This window comes from Amphibalanus amphitrite, unplaced genomic scaffold (assembly GCF_019059575.1).
Source record: "Amphibalanus amphitrite isolate SeventyFive unplaced genomic scaffold, NRLGWU_Aamphi_draft 000577F_arrow, whole genome shotgun sequence".
NCBI lineage: Eukaryota > Metazoa > Arthropoda > Thecostraca > Balanomorpha > Balanidae > Amphibalanus > Amphibalanus amphitrite.
Genome location: NW_024882071.1, coordinates 1 through 17,859, shown reverse-complemented (window position 1 = coordinate 17,859; position 17,859 = coordinate 1). Strand labels below are relative to the sequence as shown.

Here is a 17,859-nt window from a genome sequence, read left to right as displayed (position 1 = left end):
TGTGTGTGTGTGTGTGTGTGTGTGTGTGTGTGTGTGTGTGTGTGTGTGTGTGTGTGTGTGTGTGTGTGTGTGTGTGTGTGTGTGTGTGTGTGTGTGTGTGTGTGTGTGTGTGTGTGTGTGTGTGTGTGTGTGTGTGTGTGTGTGTGTGTGTGTGTGTGTGTGTGTGTGTGTGTGTGTGTGTGTGTGTGTGTGTGTGTGTGTGTGTGTGTGTGTGTGTGTGTGTGTGTGTGTGTGTGTGTGTGTGTGTGTGTGTGTGTGTGTGTGTGTGTGTGTGTGTGTGTGTGTGTGTGTGTGTGTGTGTGTGCGTTTGTAAGACCAGCGTAGTGGTGCCCTTTGTCCGATACACCTACGCGAAGTGGTGCCCGTTTGCATAGTGGTGCCCGAAAATCGGGCACCACTATGCTGAGCATCACAACGCCTTCCTTATGTCGTAATATAACGTCTGTATAAATATCAGATGGGCCCCTTTTTACTGGATTTTGCCATAAAGAGTGTGACTCAAGGTCACGTGACTTCCCTCGCGTTCACACAAATCCGCCGGGCATTTCAGCTTTCTGCTGTGCCATATTGATGACGTATGAAAGAGATGGTACTTTGTGATGATGGAATGGGTAGGTATTTTGCATGTACAATTGCAAATATTTTGATGTTTTCGGTTTTGGGTGGCAGGTAGATTAAATAATAACAAATTCATACCTAGCGTTTTTAAATAGGTAGTAAATAGGCACCTTCAAATGACAACACGCCCATCCAGAAGTACTGGTGTCCAGCTCTATCAACTACCAGTCCGCCATTCGCGCGCTGGGCGGCTTCGATTTCGACGGTAAGATCTAGGCAATTGTCTATCAATAAAAATGCTAATTTGAATTGTTTTGAGTGTTAAATGTGCAGATGCCTTGTACTTAAAACCATTTATGTCTATCTCATGACTCAAAATGACGTTATCCCCACGGTTTCTTTTGTTGCCCGCGTCGCTTTGGTCTCGGCAGTTGCTAAATACCTATAAAATGCCTGAAAATGCCTACCTATCGGCTTGAATGTTTTACTTATCATAAAAAGGTAACATCGAAAATATTTATTTGAATATTTATCTGGATGATATGAATATTACAAGAAAATAGTAAAACAAGAACTTAATATAAATACAATTGTCTTTTTACTCGTAAGAATGACTATTCTTCAAAAATGAGCCAAATGGCTGTTCCATTTTTTTGCAATTTGTTAAATCCTGGCGCAATTCATGTATTTTCTTTAGTAGTAGGTATTGTATCCAGATTTAGTGCCTGCTAACGTTTGAATCCAGCCTCAGGATTACATTTGTAAATTACCTAATATCTAGGTGAAATGCTTGGTGTTTGATATTGCACAAACGTTAGTCGCAAAGCAGGCGTCACACTCCTTTTTGCAACCGAGGAGAGGCGCTATACCCAGAGAGCTTTCTTATCAAGCCTAACCAAACCAAAAATAACTAAACCTAACCTAACCTTATCTACAACCTACAACCTAAAATCTACCACCTACAACCTGAAACCCACAACCTACATCCTAACCTACAGCACCTCCCCTTGGTTGCAAAAAAAACAAGCATGATGCCTGTTATACCTACTACCAGTGGTGGATCCAGGGAGGGGGGGGGCAAAATGGGCATTTTCCCCTCCCAAATGGCATAACTTTAACATTACGCCTATGGACGAGGCATGGAAAGAATCAATAAATTGTTATGGTTTGCCCCCCCCCAAAAAAAAAACTGAGCTGGATCCACCACTGTATACTACTACCGCACAAACTTGCTTTTTTGGTCTTGGGCCAAAAGTAAGTTCTTGACCCACCAGTAGGTAAGTCACTTGGGCTTAGCGACAAGGACAAAAATGAACTTTGCTTTTGAGCATGGAAAAAGGTCACTTGGATTTTGGGGTCAAAAGCAGCCAGCCTTTGAACTTTGCGACAGGCTTTTATGGACTTGGGCAATTGTCGCCTTTGAACTTAGCAACAAGTCAGTTTTGGGGTTAGTGTCAAAATTTGCTTTTGGGCATAACGGAAAAGTCGCTTTTGGATTTTAGGGATTGAAGCAGCTTTTTGGCTTAGCGGCAAATAATTTTTTGACTTTATTTAGCAAATGTCATTTTTGAGTTCGCGAGAAGTTACATTTGGGTTTAGGGTCAAAAGTCGCTTTTGGATTTTAGGGTCTAAGGCAGTTTTTTGACTTAGCGACAAATAATTTCTTTACTTTGGATAAATTTCGCTGTTGAGCTTAGCGACTACTCGCTTTTGGGTTTTGAGTCAAATTTGCTCTTGGGCATAGCAGAAAAATAGCTGATGGGTTTTAGGGGCTGAAGCGGCTTTTCAGCTTAGCAAAAAAAATTGACTGTGGAAATGCCGCTTTTTGGCATAGCGACAAGTTACTTTTGAGTTTAGGATCAAAACTTGCTTTTGGACATAGAGGAAAAATAGCTTTGGATTTTAGTGACTAAAGCAGCTTGTGGGCTTAGCGACAAATAATTTTTGAACTCGGGACAAATTTCTCTTTTGACCTTACCTTAGTGAGAAGTCGCTTTTGGGGTTGGTGACAAGATTTGCTTTTACGCACAATGAGTCTTTTGGGTTTGGGGGGCAAAAACCCAACTTTTGGCTTTGAACGGGGTCTTTGTACATGGAAGATAATGTTCAGTGAAATGAATACCTATCTATGGTTTTTGTGTGAATAATGTAGGTCAGTTTTTACCAAAATATAAAATCTCCTCCAAAATAATCCAAAATAAGAAAATAAAGTACCTTGTTTATCACCCAAGTTTAACTGTGAGTCTGTGTTGCCAAGCCAAGTGCCATTGTATAGGTACCTGTTTACAAGGGCAGTTCCTAACTTGAATTTTTTTTTTTTACTGATTCTGAATTGCATAGAACATATATCTTATCTTTTTTCTCCATCTTCAGAAGGTAATATTCTCAGTGCTAAGGCACCCATTGCCTATAGCATTTGTGTTGTGTGTAATTCACAGGTAATTATTGTGAAATAAATCTTGCAGACTGACTGTGTAGAACTTCAGTGGACTGGAACCAATCAGGACTCTGCTTTACCAAATTATTACAATTGCGAGTTGCAACTGATTCTGCTTCAGACCCCTAAAGTACATTCTTTTCTGGGCGCTGGTGTCTGATGCCAGAGGCTGGCCAATATCTACCTTTTTATGATATTAGCAAAAACTAACTGGCGGATGCAGCTGTCCATTATGGGAAGGGGGGGGGGCACTTGGGACAAGGACGATTTTCATGCTCAAAAAGATGTTGAGTGGAGGGATGTGCATTCCGCAGTTTGCAGGCCACTTGCCGCAGTGGGCGTTAGCTGGTGCTTGTTCGGCCGGCTCGGCGCACCGGTAATCGCGGCAGCGCCTGGGCCAGCGGCTTGACACGGCCATCTTTGGTGACAACCAGCATCACGTGTTGTACTACCTGCGCGGCCGCTGCAGCGTGCTCGACGCGAACGCACTCTCGCTCCGGCCGCAACTGGTGGGTGCCGAGCCTCTGAACCCGTGGGCGGACGGTGAGGCGCTCCAATATCGGCAGGTTGGCCACCGGGCCGAGCGCAGTAGCGTCGCCGACAGCTGCAGCTGCCAGACGCGCTGCAACTTGCAGCCGCGTTCTCTGGACGACCTGAGCTGCGTGCAGGCTAACCTGTGTGGAGTGTGGCGGTCTTGTTATGGTGGCCGCTGCGGTCCCGTACCGCCACGGTTATCGCTGGCTGTGGGCCGCTGTGTCAGCAGCCGCGCGACCCGTGCCGACTGGGCGCGCCCTGCGGACCGCAGGAAGGGCACCTACAGGCGCAGCGCCGCCACCCGGCCCAGCTACAGCTGCCACTGCGAGCTGCGGCCCGGTTACACGGCCGCCGACCCGCGCTGCGTCCTGGACGACGCCTGTCTGGCCCAAGCACCCTGTCTGCACGGCGACTCGTGCACGCCCGGCTGGGCCGATAACACAGCGTTGCAGAGTTCGTTTTGGCTCGGTTTCGAGCTCAGCTTCTCGTTTGGTAATCGGGTCTACCGTCTAGATACTCGTGGTTGTCGGCTATAGCTATATTCGTTCGATGCCGGGGAGAGAACTTCGGTCGGGTCGTCTCCCCAGCGACACTCTGGTGACAACTGAAACGGGCAGTGGCGCATAGGCGTAGGAACGTTTTCGAAAGTGGGGGGGGGCAAGGTCCCAGAGGTCCAAAACCTAACCTACCCCCAAAATCCGATTTCTCCTCGGATTTCGGCCACTTCGTTTTCGCAAACATGATCAGAGTTTAAAAAAATCGAGACAAAAACAAAAACAAAATTGGTTAAAATTTCAGGGAGACTCCCGTCCATAAACTCAAACTGATGGACGCGTTCCCCTGTCCTCCGCAGCCGTTGGCACCCATGCAAATTCCAGAGGCATCCAGCAACTTTTTCATTACGAGCAAGCGTGAAACGTGCAAAGCGAGTCTTTTCAATATACCTATAAAAATCAGCATGAACGGCCTAGCTAGGCTCAGCCAGACCTATAACGTTTTTAAGAGGTTTTATATCAGCGACCACTGCAACTGGGCTGATTGACTATCAGAGACCGGTGTGGGACTTTTAGAGGTCGGTCTGGGCCATCAGAGGCCAGTTTAACCCTCGTCGGACCGGACCTATAGGTTTTCTACATACGCGCCGGCCGAGGGGGCGGTGGGCGGGTACGACCCCCCTCGCCGTTGCGCCCCAGGTTGAGCTAGCGCGTCGCGGAAAAACGAGCGTGTGCGCCGTTACAAGACGCAGAGATCGATACCCGATTTTAAGGTTCTAGGTCAACCGGTGACCTCTGAGGTCAGGTCAAGTGCCTCAAGGCACGGTTCCGTTTTTGGTGAATAACTTCGCAAAAAAACGGCCGCAGAGCCGCAATTTTGCCAGCATCGTGTTCGCCTCTCCCAGGCGCGTCGAATGATGTACTTTTTGTTTGGGTGAGGTAAACTGAGGGTGTTGACCACGGGTCACGGTCAGGTCAGCGCCCTTAGGTCACGAAATTGGTCGAAGGAGGTCATGTCGCATATCATTCGATGCGGCAGGTCTTCCTGAGTCCATTGATGGCTTCCCCGACTCGCTAGCTCAATTTGATCGGTAGTTATTGACGACAAACTTATATGACCCTTATAACTTCATAAATGACGTCGCGCAAGGTCAACATTGCAAAAGTGACGCATCGAACCTTGCAAGGAGTGCATGAAAGATTCAGTGTGCTTGAGATAGTTGAAGATCGTTTACAGCGCCAGAAAAAGTTTTCAGTTTATCCCCATTGACTTACACCTAATGGTGAGGTCACGAAAATGACCTTAGGAAAAATCCGAGATGTACAAGTTGTCAAACTCCAAATAGATACTAGGTCCTCCAAGGTTCATTTCCCTGTGAAATCTCCTCTGGCAGTGAGGGCGTTGCGAAGTTGCGACATCTGAAGACCGTGCAGAGGTTCACTTATGACCTCATGGGTCAGTGACCTGATCTGACCCGAAAATGCGGCTGGCGTCAAAAGATCCGGCTTGATTCAAAGCTCAGGTATGCAAAGCTTCAGCTCTCTATCACCGGCGTGTTCGGAGCTATCGCGAAAAAAAAAACTATGGAGGGGCGGCACCCGCCCCCCCCCCATCGGCCGGTGAGGGTTGAGGCCCTCAGAGACCAGTACAGGGCCTGCAAAGGGCAGGATGAGACATTTAGATGCCGACTTGGGCCATCAGAGGCTAATGTGGGCCCTTACAGGCCAGCATGGGCCCTCAGAGGTCAGTGTGGGACCCTAAAATGCCGGCATGGGCCGGTGTTGGACCCCAGAGGCCAGCAGAAGGCCCTCAAAAACAAAGATGGGCCTCAGAGGCCAGCATCGGGTCTTCAGAATCCAGTGCAAGGCCCTCAGAGGCTAATGCGGGTCCTTACAGGCCAGCATGGGCCCTTAGAGGTCAGTGTGGGGCCGTAACAGACCGGCATGGGCGGGACCTGGAACCTAAAGACCAGCGGAAGGCCCTCAAAGGCCAAGGTGGGCCCTCAGAGGCCGATGCGGACACTTAGAGACCGGCATAGGATCTTCAGAATCTAGTGCGGGGCCCTTAGAGGTCAATGTGGGACCCTAAAATACCAGCATGGGCCGGTGTTGGACCCCAGAGACCAGCAGAAGACCCTCAAAAACAAAGATGGGCCTCAGAGGCCGGCATCAGGTCTTCAGAATCCCGTACAATGCCCTCATAGGCTAATGACGGGTCCTTACAGGCCAGCATGGGCCCTTAGAGGTCAGTGTGGGGCCCTAAAAGACCGGCATGTGCCGGCGTTGGACCTCTAAGGCCAAGATTGACCCTCAGAGGCCGATGCGGACCTTAGAGGCCGGCATCGGGTCTTCAGAAATCAGAATTCAGTGCAGGACCCTCAGAGGCACCTAAAGGTTAGTCTTGGGACCCCAGAGACAGAAATGAGGCCACCAGAGGCCGGTGTGAGGCCCTCAGACGCCGACTGGACCCTTGAGGCCGGTTTAGGGGCCCTCAAATGAGGTCAATGTGGGTTCTCAGCGGTCAATGTCGGCGCTTGACCGCCACTGAAGTGCCCTCCAATATCAGTGTAGGACCCTCAAAGACTGGCTTGGGAGCTGTTAATAGCTAGCGTGGGATTCTTGAGCCTCGTGACAATCGAATAAGGGCCAGAGCCCCATACGCCCATGGGGGCCCATTGGTTGTTTGGGGGGGGGGCGGCAAATGATATGATGGCCCCCTGATTAGCCTTTGGAGGGGGGAAGGGCATGGCCCTGATCCCCCCCTCTGCGACCGCCACTGCACTGAAAGTGGAAGGGAAGGGGCAGATACAGACATTGCTGGCCCCCAGCCTGTTTGAGCCGAGGCGGGGGCATGGTCACCCTGGCACCCAGCTAGTACGCCTTTGACGAACTATGCCGACCCCAAGCAGATCCGGTCAAGCGTTGGTCGTTTGTATACGCATTCTCCTGCACCGTGCTAGTATTGTCTTATACCTTTTCCGTGCTCGCTGTCCCGTGCCTCGTATTCAACAAAATGCTGTCACCAGGACCCACAGTCTTGTCTCTGATATGGTTTCCGTCATTGAGTGAAGGAAATTGCGGTCAATAACGCTGTAGAAACAAAAGGGAATCTTTGTTTTTGTTTGTTTGTAATCTTCATTAAAGGGCAAGCTGAATTGTTGTCAAGTTACCGGGTGGTAGCACTGGTACCTAGGTACAGACATGAGACAGACACTTAAGTCAGCAAAAAGTGGGGGGGGGCAGTTAACATTGCTGGCCCCCCCACCTCCGAAAGTGGGGGGCCATGGCCCCCCGGCCCCCCTGTTCCTACGCCTATGCAGTGGCGGCGGAACACCTTCAATTAAGGGGGGGGGCACTGTCGACTTTTGGTCCCATTCTTTCCATGCAACGCCCATAGGGCTAATGTTAAAATGTCAAAATCAAAGGGGGGCACTGTGCCCCGGTGCCCTCCCCGTTCCGCCGCCTATGCAAACGGGGTCGGAAGTATGCACCACGGTCAGGGCCACACATGGGCTGGGCCCCACATGGACTGGACTGCCGCGCCCTGCAGACGGAAACGGACGGAGAGAGTTAAACAACACCGACGTTAAAATACCATCAGACAGCGAATAAGAGGGAGAAACAGGTGATAATCAAGAAGGTCACAGTAATGCCGGCATTTTGAAGAACATAGGAAAATCGCGACAGGCTTGTACGGAACACACAGCTTTACGTGAACGACAGTCTGGTCGGGTGCACGGTTGAGGTGCCTCACGAATACGATCCCTGTGGCTGCGTTCAGGAGCCGGATGTGGAGCCGGATATGAACCTGCGACGTCGGAAGCGGCTGCTTGCGCGACCCCAGCTCAGCCCCGAAAGTACTATCTGGGCTTGGGTGCCAGTGGGAAAATGTAAAATTCTGCTGCCAAACGGACCATGCGAGTGGAAAGTTCAGGCCTGTGAAATTATACTAAATAGAAAATTCATATATTTTTTAAAGCAAATGCGCTAAACGTATTTATATATATATATATATATATATATATATATATATATATATATATATATATATATATATATATATATATATATATATATATATCATTATTATTATGGGATAAACAATGGGAACTATTTTTAATTATATTTTCTTCTGAATGGCTACACGTGTTTCGACAAAAAATGCATTTTTCAAGCCTTAATATCCAAATGACAAAAATTAAAACATTGGGCCAAATACTCATCATGCAAGTGAATAAAGTGACATAACAGACAGTAAATTCGTTCGAAGAAACATGTCGCATTCTATGTCGCACCCCTGTTCGCCAGATCCCTTACCGAGTAGCTGAGCCGTGTACCTACCTACTACCTACTGAGTTTCACTTTACCAACATTGCCATTGAAAGTTAAAAACGGAGAAATGAATACTGCCTCTAAAGCCTGTCTATGTTTCTTTTGCAACCCTTTACACAAAATTGAAGTTCCATTCCTGTCTGGAAGGTGACCTGCCTCGTCGACATGGTGTACAGTATGTAACGTACCCAAGGGGGGCCACGGGGGCCATGTCCCCCCCCCTGAGCGCCGAAGGCGCGAGGGGGCCCCTGCGGTCCAGGGATAACTCTGGTGAACCTGCACGCCGAAGGCGTGCTGGATCCCCGTGCCTTAATTCCAATACTAGACAGAACGTCTTTTACTCGAAAGAAAAAAATATCAAAGAGGGATTCCGTCACAGTGACGAGCCCACAGCACCCCATCCTAACTGAGGGCCACTGGTTACCTGAGGGGTCCCCTGGTCACCTCAGGGGCCCTTGGGCCATCTGAGGGGCCCTGGTCACCTCAGGGGCCCCTTGGTCACTTGAGGGGCCCCTGGTTACCTTACTGGTCACCTGAGAGGCCCCCTGGTCAACTGATTGACTCCTAACCACCTGAGGCCCCCTTGGTCACCTGAGGAGCCCCCTGGTCATCTGAGGGGTCCCTGACCACCTGAGGGGCCTCCTTGTCACCTGAGGGGCCCCTGGTCACTTGAGGGACCTCTGGTCACCTGAGGGGCCCCCTAATTACATCACTGGATCACCTGAGGGGCTCCCTGGTCATCTGAGCGGCCCTTGATCATCTGAGGGACCTTTTGGTCACCTGAGAGGCCCCCTAGTTACCTGATGAGCCCCTGATCTCCTGAGGGGCCCCCTAGTTACCTCACTGGTCACCTGAGAACCCCCTGGTCATCTGAGCGGATCCTGACCATCTGAGGGCCCCCTGGTCACCTGAGGGCCCCCTGTTCATCTGAGGGCCTCTGTCCACCTGAAGAGCCTCTTGGTCGCATTAGGGCCCCCTGGTCACATATATGGTGCCCCTGGCTGGCTATCTGAGGGGCCCTTGTCACCTGAGGGGCCCCTGGTTACCTGATGGGCCTCTTGGTCAGCTGAGGGACCTCCTGGTCACCTGAGGGGCCACCTGGCCACATAGGGCCCCTGAATATGAGGGGCTCCTGGCTATCTGAGGGGTACCTGGTTATTTGACGGGCCCCTGATTATATGATGATTCCTACTTACTTGAGGGGCCTCTGATCACCTGGTTGGCCACTGGGCAGTGGTCTGAAGTAACCCTGGTCGGTCACCTGATGGATCGTGTTTAACCGGGAAGTGTCTGGTTATCTGCAAGGCCCCTGCAGCCATATGAAGGCCCTTAGTTACCCGAGGTGCCCCTGATGTAACTGGCCCCTGTTGATAAGAGGGTTCCCTGGTCACTTAGTGGGATCTGGCCAATTGAAAGTCCCCTAGTCACCTGAGACGCCCCTGATTAAGGGGGTCCCTGATCACTTGGATTCAGTGGCATAGCCAGGGGGCTAGTGGGCATGTGCCCGTTATCGGGTTTAGGTTCCATCGGGCCCGAGGGGCCCTATGGTGCCAATTGGCGGCAGAGGGTCCACGCTGACCATCCTTCAATTGAAAAGGACGCGGCAGGGCTTGAGAGAGCAACTCGTGGGCTCTAATGTAGCCACACTTATCTCCAGAAGGGCCCCACACTCGCTTCTGAGGAACCTTTGCCGGCCTCCGATGGCCTAGCTGGCCAATGAGGGATCAGTAAGAGCCCCACATCCGTATGTTATGGCCTCACGACCCACACCAGTGCTTCTGAGTGCCCTCATAACGGCGCCTGCGAAGGCCCTCACCGCCACCTCTAAAGGTCGCCGTCCATTGGTTAGGAGCGTATTTTGCGCATAATCATCCATGCCTAGTGCGCACTGAAAACTTGAAGTAGTTAAGTCGTCAGGAGAAGTAAAGTAATCTTGAGTCGTCAGCGCATGATTCGACGCTCAACAGCCGGTAAATAATCAGCTGAATCGCGCTTTCGGCGCTGAACGGCATTCGGCGCGCAGCTCATAGACCCCAACGTTAAATTCAGCGCATATTCAAGCAGTGGACGGCGGCCTTTAGCGCCCCACACCAATGCCTCTTGAAGGCCCGCATTTGCGGTTCTAAGAGCCCCCACACCGGCGCCTTTGAGAGCCCTCCGGTAGCGCATCTGACGGCATTTACCAGCGACTCTGGCCGGATTCTGAGTGTCCCTTGTCGGCCTATGAAGAGCCACCAGTAACTTTCAGCCCAGGTCCCCACAGGCACAGTACCACACATGCCTATGATGGCCCCCACCAGTGTCTCTAAGCCCTAAGGCCCCCACAACGGCGCCTGTGAGGACCCCACACCATTGCATCTGATGGTCTTTCACTGGCACCTCTGAGCGCCCCAGACCAGTGCGAGGGACCTACACCGGCGACTCTGAGGCGTTCGCTCGCTACGCTCGCTCATAAGATTATGTGCATATTATGCATACCTTTCAGGCAAAATGACGTTTTCGACTTCCAATTTTCCACATTTTCTTAGGACTAAGACCGTTACAGATGGGCCCGTCTGCAAGGGACGACTGGGCCCACTGTACCCAGCCCCCCATGAAAGGTTCTGGGCACGCCCCCTGCCATAGGCGGCGGAACGGGGGGCACCGTGCCACCCTTGATTATGGCATTTTAACATTAGCCCTGTGGGCGTTGCATGGAAAGAATGGAACCAAAAGTCGGCAGTGCCCCCCCCCCCCTTAATTGAAGGTGTTCCGCCGCCACTGCCCCTGTCTGAGTTGGCAGGGGTCCCCCGGATGACCAGTGGGCCCTTTGAGAGCAGGTGGCCCCTTCTGGGCAAAATCATGGGTATGTGCCTGATGCTGTACAAATGCATTAGACAATCTATGATGCCTAAGATCGCTCTTGTGCCATCTATGCCTCTAATGTTTCACCTATGAAACTTTTATCGCATGCACCACACGGAATTTGTAAATCACACTGCCCTAGCTCTCGGTGGCTTTCTTCTTTCTTGACTGAACTAGGTTCTTGGTCGGCAGACCGGCTGGAGATGAAATATTGAATGATCATTTCACAAATCTTCCTATAACTTCAGCTTCCTTTGATGCCGGTACCGAGAGGTAGTTTTTTTGCCGTTTCTTCTTTCTCTTGCCCTTCTTCGAATTTTTATCACTTTCTTCTCTAAACTATATAGGAGGCCTGGTGGTACTTGAGCTTAATAAATACTTTCTTGTTCTAAAACTGTTAAGAGCAAATACGAAAGGCCCGTAGATAGAAGCCCAATTACCACTTCTGTTTTCGTTCGGCTTCTGTGGGCTGAGTAGAAGTGAATTAGGTCATTTTTTGTTGGTCGGCTTTCTGTGAACTGAGAACGCCGCCTTTTTACTACGGTTCCAGATACGCGTGTCCAAAAATGCTAGCGTACCGTTATCTTCCTCTTCGCAGGTAAATTGTATCTTTGGTTGAACGTTGTTGATCTGGCCAAGCAAAGACATCAAATCCTTGTCGTTGTTTGTGATGATCAAGATGTCGTCGACATACCGGAACCAGGTAGTATCGGTTCCGGCTATGCGTAGAAAGTGATCTGCTTCTAATATTCCTAAATATGCAGGCGAGTACCGGGTTCAAAGGTGACCCCATCGCCAGTCCGTCAATCTGCTTGAATTCAGCGCCTTCGAACTCTAGGGCGCCGAACTCCACACAGAGCGTACTAGCCGAATGGAATCAGCTTTGGGCACTGGCAGAATGATGTCTGGGTTCTGGTCCAGTGCCCTTGATCGCCCCAGCTATAGGCACGTTGGTAAACAACGCCTTGACATCAAAACTTGCGAGCTTCTTGTCTTTGAGATCTTTGCGGTTTAGAAAAGAAGGCGATCAAAATTCGAAGAAGGGCAGGAGAAAGAAACGACAAAAATAACTACCTCTTGATACTGGCGTCAAAGGAAGCTGAAGTTATAGGAAGATTTGTGGAAGGATCATTCAATATTTCATCTGCAGTCGGTCTGACAGTCAAGAACCTCGTTCAGTCAAGAAAGAAGAAAGCCACCGAGAACCAGGGCAGTGTGATTTACAAAATTCCGTGTGGTGCATGCGATAAAAGTTACATAGGTGAAACATTTAGAGGCAAAGATACGCGGACAAAAGAGCACAAGAGCGATCTTAGGCATCACTAGGGTTACCCGCGTGCTCCGCAACGCGAAGAAGGGTTATTTTTGACCCGAGGGTATTGGGTTGGTCTGTGTCGATTTGGTTGGTATCCCTTTCGTTCGATTGCTTTTTGACTTGGTAAGAAACATAAAGATACATTGCATCGAGGTGCCCGTGTCGTATTATCATGCGTTCTACTTTAGAATGATTCGAAAACTGGCGTGAAGTCTTTGAGGGATCGATGAATTTCGCTAAAAATGACAATGTAATGGTTTGGAACATTTACATTTTTAAGGAACTGTTGCTAATCATGCAAAAAATGAAGAGTGAATATTGGACAGAATTGAATGCTCTATCCAATGGTATCATATTCAATTGCCAAAGGTATCAGGTTATGCAGCAAACCCCGTGTGATTAATAAAGTGGCACAAATTGACACACACCATTTTCTCCTGTGATTTGCACCACCTTGATTTGGATCAATCAGCTTTTCACAATTTTTATATGAGAGGCGGTACCTTTCTCTTGCAAATAGGCGTTGATTCAACTCGCTCCATTTAACGGTCACCTAAAAATAAAATTAATTCCAAAATCCCTCAAAAACCGCAATTTTTCAAATAAAAGTGCCCTCTCCGGTGCACGTGGCGCGTGCTATCCTCTGCATTGCACACCATTCAATAGCCCGTTCAATTCTGTACCCGATGCTGTTTTCCCCGTGCCGGTCGGACCCCTGGTCACCAAGATATTGCACGGGAACTGGACCCGTGTCGGCCAAAATTAGCCGTTTTCGCCCGATTTCGCACGCCGATTTATACATGTAAAGTCTATGACGCGAATTTGCACTTTTGAGCACGCGCCACGCGTCCCTATCAATCCGATCGAGCTGAGACCCCTCAAAGGCACGTCGCGCATCCTTGATCTATAAGTTGTGCAAATTTCATCGGGCTAGGTGCAACGGTCTGGCCTGTAGTCCACGCAAAGCACCACCAAGTCGGGACCTCGGTAACGGACAGACGCACCCTCCTCAAATAGTAATATAGATAGACTGTCTAATGCATTTGTATTTTGTACAACATGTCGACGTGGCAGGTCACCTTCCAGACTGGAACGGAGCTTCAATTTTGTGTAAAGAGTTCCAAAAGAAACATAGACAGGATTTAGAGGCAGCATTCATTTCTACACTTTCAACTTTGAACGGCAGTGTTAGTAAAGTGAAACTCAGTAGGTACGCGGCTCAGCTACTTGAAAGGGATCTGGCGTACAGGGGTGCGACATAGAATGCGACATGTTTCTTCGAAGGAATTTACTATCAGTTATGTCACTTATTGACTTGCATGATGTGTATTTAGGCCAATGTTTAAATAATGTCATTTGGATATTAAGGCTTGAAAAATATTTTTTTTGTCGAAACACGTGTAGCCATTCTAAAAGAATATAATTAAAAATAGTTCCCATTGTTCATCCCATGACAATACTACTTGTCATCAGATCTTATTAATAGATACCATTCATGATTGGATTGAAAATAACGCAAGCAAAGGTCTTAGCACCAAAGCGAACTTACGAGTATAATTTGACCACATGTGCTACCTGGAAGTAACATCACATGCACTTTTTGTGGGTGGCTTCTTGTGCGACTGCAAGCGACGGCGTCCTCGCACGGCTCGGCTAGCTGCGCCGTGCGAGGACGACCCACGCTGCCTCGTGTACGATGTGTGCTTGGCCGGGCCGCCGTGCGCCGCCGGAGCCCGGTGTCTCTCACTGGTGTCTTCCAACGATGCATCCCCCCCCACAACTCACTTCACACAAACACATTTTGTGTCACTATTTTACCAAGTTTCACCTCCGTCCTGTTGCGGTGCCCTTCACTCAGCGACAGATTGTATTCTATCCCGTGAGGACGCCGTTCTGACTACGTACAGCGCCTTTTTTCGGCTGCGAAGTCAACCCTCTGACCAATAATGATGATTTGTTTGGCCTGTTCCAGCAGACAATCCCAGGTCGATGTCCGTACTCTCACGTCCGTCCGCGAGTTGTCGCGCGGTCCACCAGGGAGAGGTGGCAAGCAGACTGTCCAACTGGCTGGTACTGCATCGTTATAGGGGACCGCTGGTCCGAGCCGCTACCAGGGAGGAGGCTGTTGACACTCATCAGCTCTGGTCGGGCCACTGGGGATGATCGGAGCAGTATCTTCACCGGATTGAGAGATCAATGTCCGAGTTCGCCTAATGTAACGACAATGAATGCCAAGCTGGCCGCTGCTTGGTCTGCGGTGAAGCAGTGGACACCTAAGCGCACGTGTTGCCGGAGTGTCCGTGCTTTTACGGGCCTCGGCTGTGTGCGCTATGGAACATCGTCGGCGCGGCCCTCGATGTCAAGCGCGACGACGTGGTGGTGACCTTAGCCGCCGGCTACGAGGCCCGCAAGAGGCTTGTATTGGCTACGGCGGTAGCTGTGGGGACACAGCAACAACGACATCAACAGCTGGCGGCGGAAGTGGCCCCGGAGCTACGCACCTGCGGACAGAGCTACCGCTGATCCACATCTCAGCTGATGATGCTCAACAGGTGGGTACTGTGTGTGTGGGGGGGGAGGGGGGAGGGTACCGAAGGAAGCTAGGTCATGTTCGCCCAGATGTGTATGTTGAAATGGCTCGGCTGATAGTTGGTGCATCTGTTGTGGGGCTAGTGGGGAAATCTCGAGCCTCGTATAGCAGTTGTGCGACAATTGTGTACCGTACCATGTACCGCCAGCGAAGTTGGGTAATTACAGGGTGTCCCAAAAGTTTTTATGCTCCTATTTTTTTTTTCAAATTACTGGTCATTAAAGAAAATGCTTCACTTTTAACATGGGGTTTCGACTGGAATAGCAGTTCCATAGCTTGAGCTGAGAAAAAGCACAAATCAGGAGCTTTTACGCCCCAACGATCACCCTAGGCAAAGAGATTCCATTTCTCGTCCTGAAAAAAAGCCTTTATGAGGAAAGTGTGCCTCAATTGAAGAAATAGGTACCTTAGAATGCAGCCAGTTAAGCGTCAGCCAATCAGCCTGCTGCGTACAGCCAATGGGTTTGAACCAATTGGGTTGATGCAACCCCCTAGTGTTTTTCGCGAACAACACAAAAACGGCAGCGCGTTGCGCTGCTAAATTTTGCATGCCGTCTGAGGCAACCTTTTCGCACCTTCCCTGATAATTTCAGGTCTATCATTTTAGGTCAGGTCACCAGGTCACCGAAACCGGTACAATGCAGGGTAAAATTTGACTATATAAGCGGCAACGGAATCGCTAAGTTTATCGTTCATATCGTAAGAACCGCAGGACTTAGCGCCACCAAATTTCAAACTCAACTTGGAGCAGCCATTTGACACGTGTCCTGGGAGTTTTGTGTTCCAGTGGCTTCAGGTCAGGTCACAAGGTCACAAAAACCGGTAGGTACATGGTCAAAATGGCACTGAAAATACGTTTTTTTTTTTGTCAATGAAATCTCGAGTTGTCCATCAATTTGATTCAAACTGGCAGGGTATGCACAGCTTACCGAGTTGTATAACGTACATCCAGGTTTGTGAAGTTCGGTTGACTTTAGGTCATCTAGAGGTCACGACAAATTCTAAGAAAGTTTGTCCTAATAGCTCCAATTGTAAAAAATATGCTCCATTTTAGCGCTTTTGTATTGTAATCCCTCAGTTTAGCTCAATTGAGGATGAAATTGGTGTTTGTTTGCTAAAAAAAAAAAACACCGGTCGGGTCGTCTGAGGTCAAATAAGGTCAAACTACGTTTTTGCTAATAATTTAGCACACAATGAGGCTAGAGCTTCAAAAAGGCGTTATTGTGTTCTTTCGAATCAGCCGAAACGAATGATATGCGACATGATGCAATGTGGTTAATTGCGTCATGTCGTTAATAAATTAATTTAGATTCTCTTCTAAATTAGAAAGTTTTAGACACTGGTAACCGCTTCTATTGCGCTCCGTGTTTGAAGGGCGTTCATTATGGAAAAGTGTAAGCGGCAGAGCTTTATGAAACGAGGCCCAGAACAAAAAGTTGTGAGTGCCAGCCCCCCTCTCCCAACTCAAGCAAAGTTGGGGTGCCCGGCCCCTGCTGGCTCCCCGGTGGCGACGCCGTGATGGTATAGCGTTATGTCAAATGTCTTGCGATTTAATAATTGATTCAGTTATAATTCTAGACAAGTATCTATCACTTTTGAGTTTTAAATATGGGTGAATACGAGCTGTAAATCTGCAGGAAATGGGCGCCAGTTAGGAATCATTTTAGATGAAGTTGATCGTCTATGAATAAGTGTGCGCCAACTAGTTTTTCAGTAATTCAGTAAGCGATTCTCGTGCTCTGTTCAAAATACAGTGAGGGTCGAACTAAAAAAACGAACTATAATACAGTTCCCTTCTGTTTTGACTCCTGCGGTGACTGACTCTCCAGCATTCCCTGTTCGGCTGTCGAGTAACAACCTTTGCGTTGAAAGCTCGGTATTCGCCCCAGCCCCCTTCATGTATCCACTGTGGGGAGCAACTCGCAGTGGCCCATGTTCTGCTGACTGACGTGCCGCCGGCTCTCCCGGATGCGGTCACACCACCTCGGGCATCCTGTGCCCACAGTGACTCTCTTAAATTTTATCTCGACAACTCGCGCTGGATCCATAACGATGGCTTATTTTCCTTTATCCGCGCAGCCAACTTCCCCGTTACTTTCATTTCCTAAGCATCAAACATAAATTAGTAAGTAACTTAAGACGCATTTAAAATCTCCGTTATGGGCGCAAAATGACCTTGCAGTCGGCGCGCCCTAACCCCCAACAAACAAACAAATAAACAGCCCTCTCCTTCGTGTCAGGTCGGTATTTGACCTAACTACTTACACGTGTCATCTCGGTGTTCGACCTAGCCTCTCTTCTGTGTCAGCTTGTTCTTTCACCCAGCCCCTCTCCTTGTCAGGTCGGTATTTGACCCAGCCCCCACCCCTTGTCAGCTCGATGTTCGACCCAGCCGCCTCCCTCGTGTCAAGTCGGTATTTGACTTAACTACTCCCCTGTGCCAGCCTGTATTATAACACAGCCCACCCCTGTGTGATACCAGACGGAGAGACTGAGGCGCTGGACAGCGAGTCTGTCTGTGGTTGTGCTGAAGACGGCGTCGGACGACCATCAGTTCCGGCTGGCGAATCTAGCCAGCTCCGACCCCGTCCAGCTGCCCGACGAGTGCTTACCAAACAGCCGCTCGCTGCTGCCGTGCGCCAAGATGGCCGTCCACCGCCACCGATGCCGCCACTCGCTCGCCAGAACGCCCGTCCATTGGTGCCACCGCCCCACGCCACTTGCGCTCTGCCACCGTTGACTGCGGCTAGCCGAG

General features: G+C 49.6%; 1 long non-coding RNA gene across 7 annotated transcripts; it reads left to right on the top strand.

Annotated features, from left to right (window-relative positions):
* The first annotated feature begins 321 nt into the window (after positions 1-321).
* LOC122394176 lies at positions 322-17,716 on the top strand. 7 transcript variants are annotated; one of them, XR_006258814.1, is made up of 3 exons: positions 322-611; positions 14,487-15,066; positions 17,587-17,716. It is a non-coding gene; the product is annotated as an uncharacterized LOC122394176 (long non-coding RNA). The 7 variants fall into 7 exon arrangements; XR_006258811.1 differs by lacking the exon at positions 322-611 and adding an exon at positions 777-823 and having other exon boundaries at positions 14,490-15,066; XR_006258812.1 differs by lacking the exon at positions 322-611 and adding an exon at positions 800-823.
* Positions 17,717-17,859: the final 143 nt, after the last annotated feature.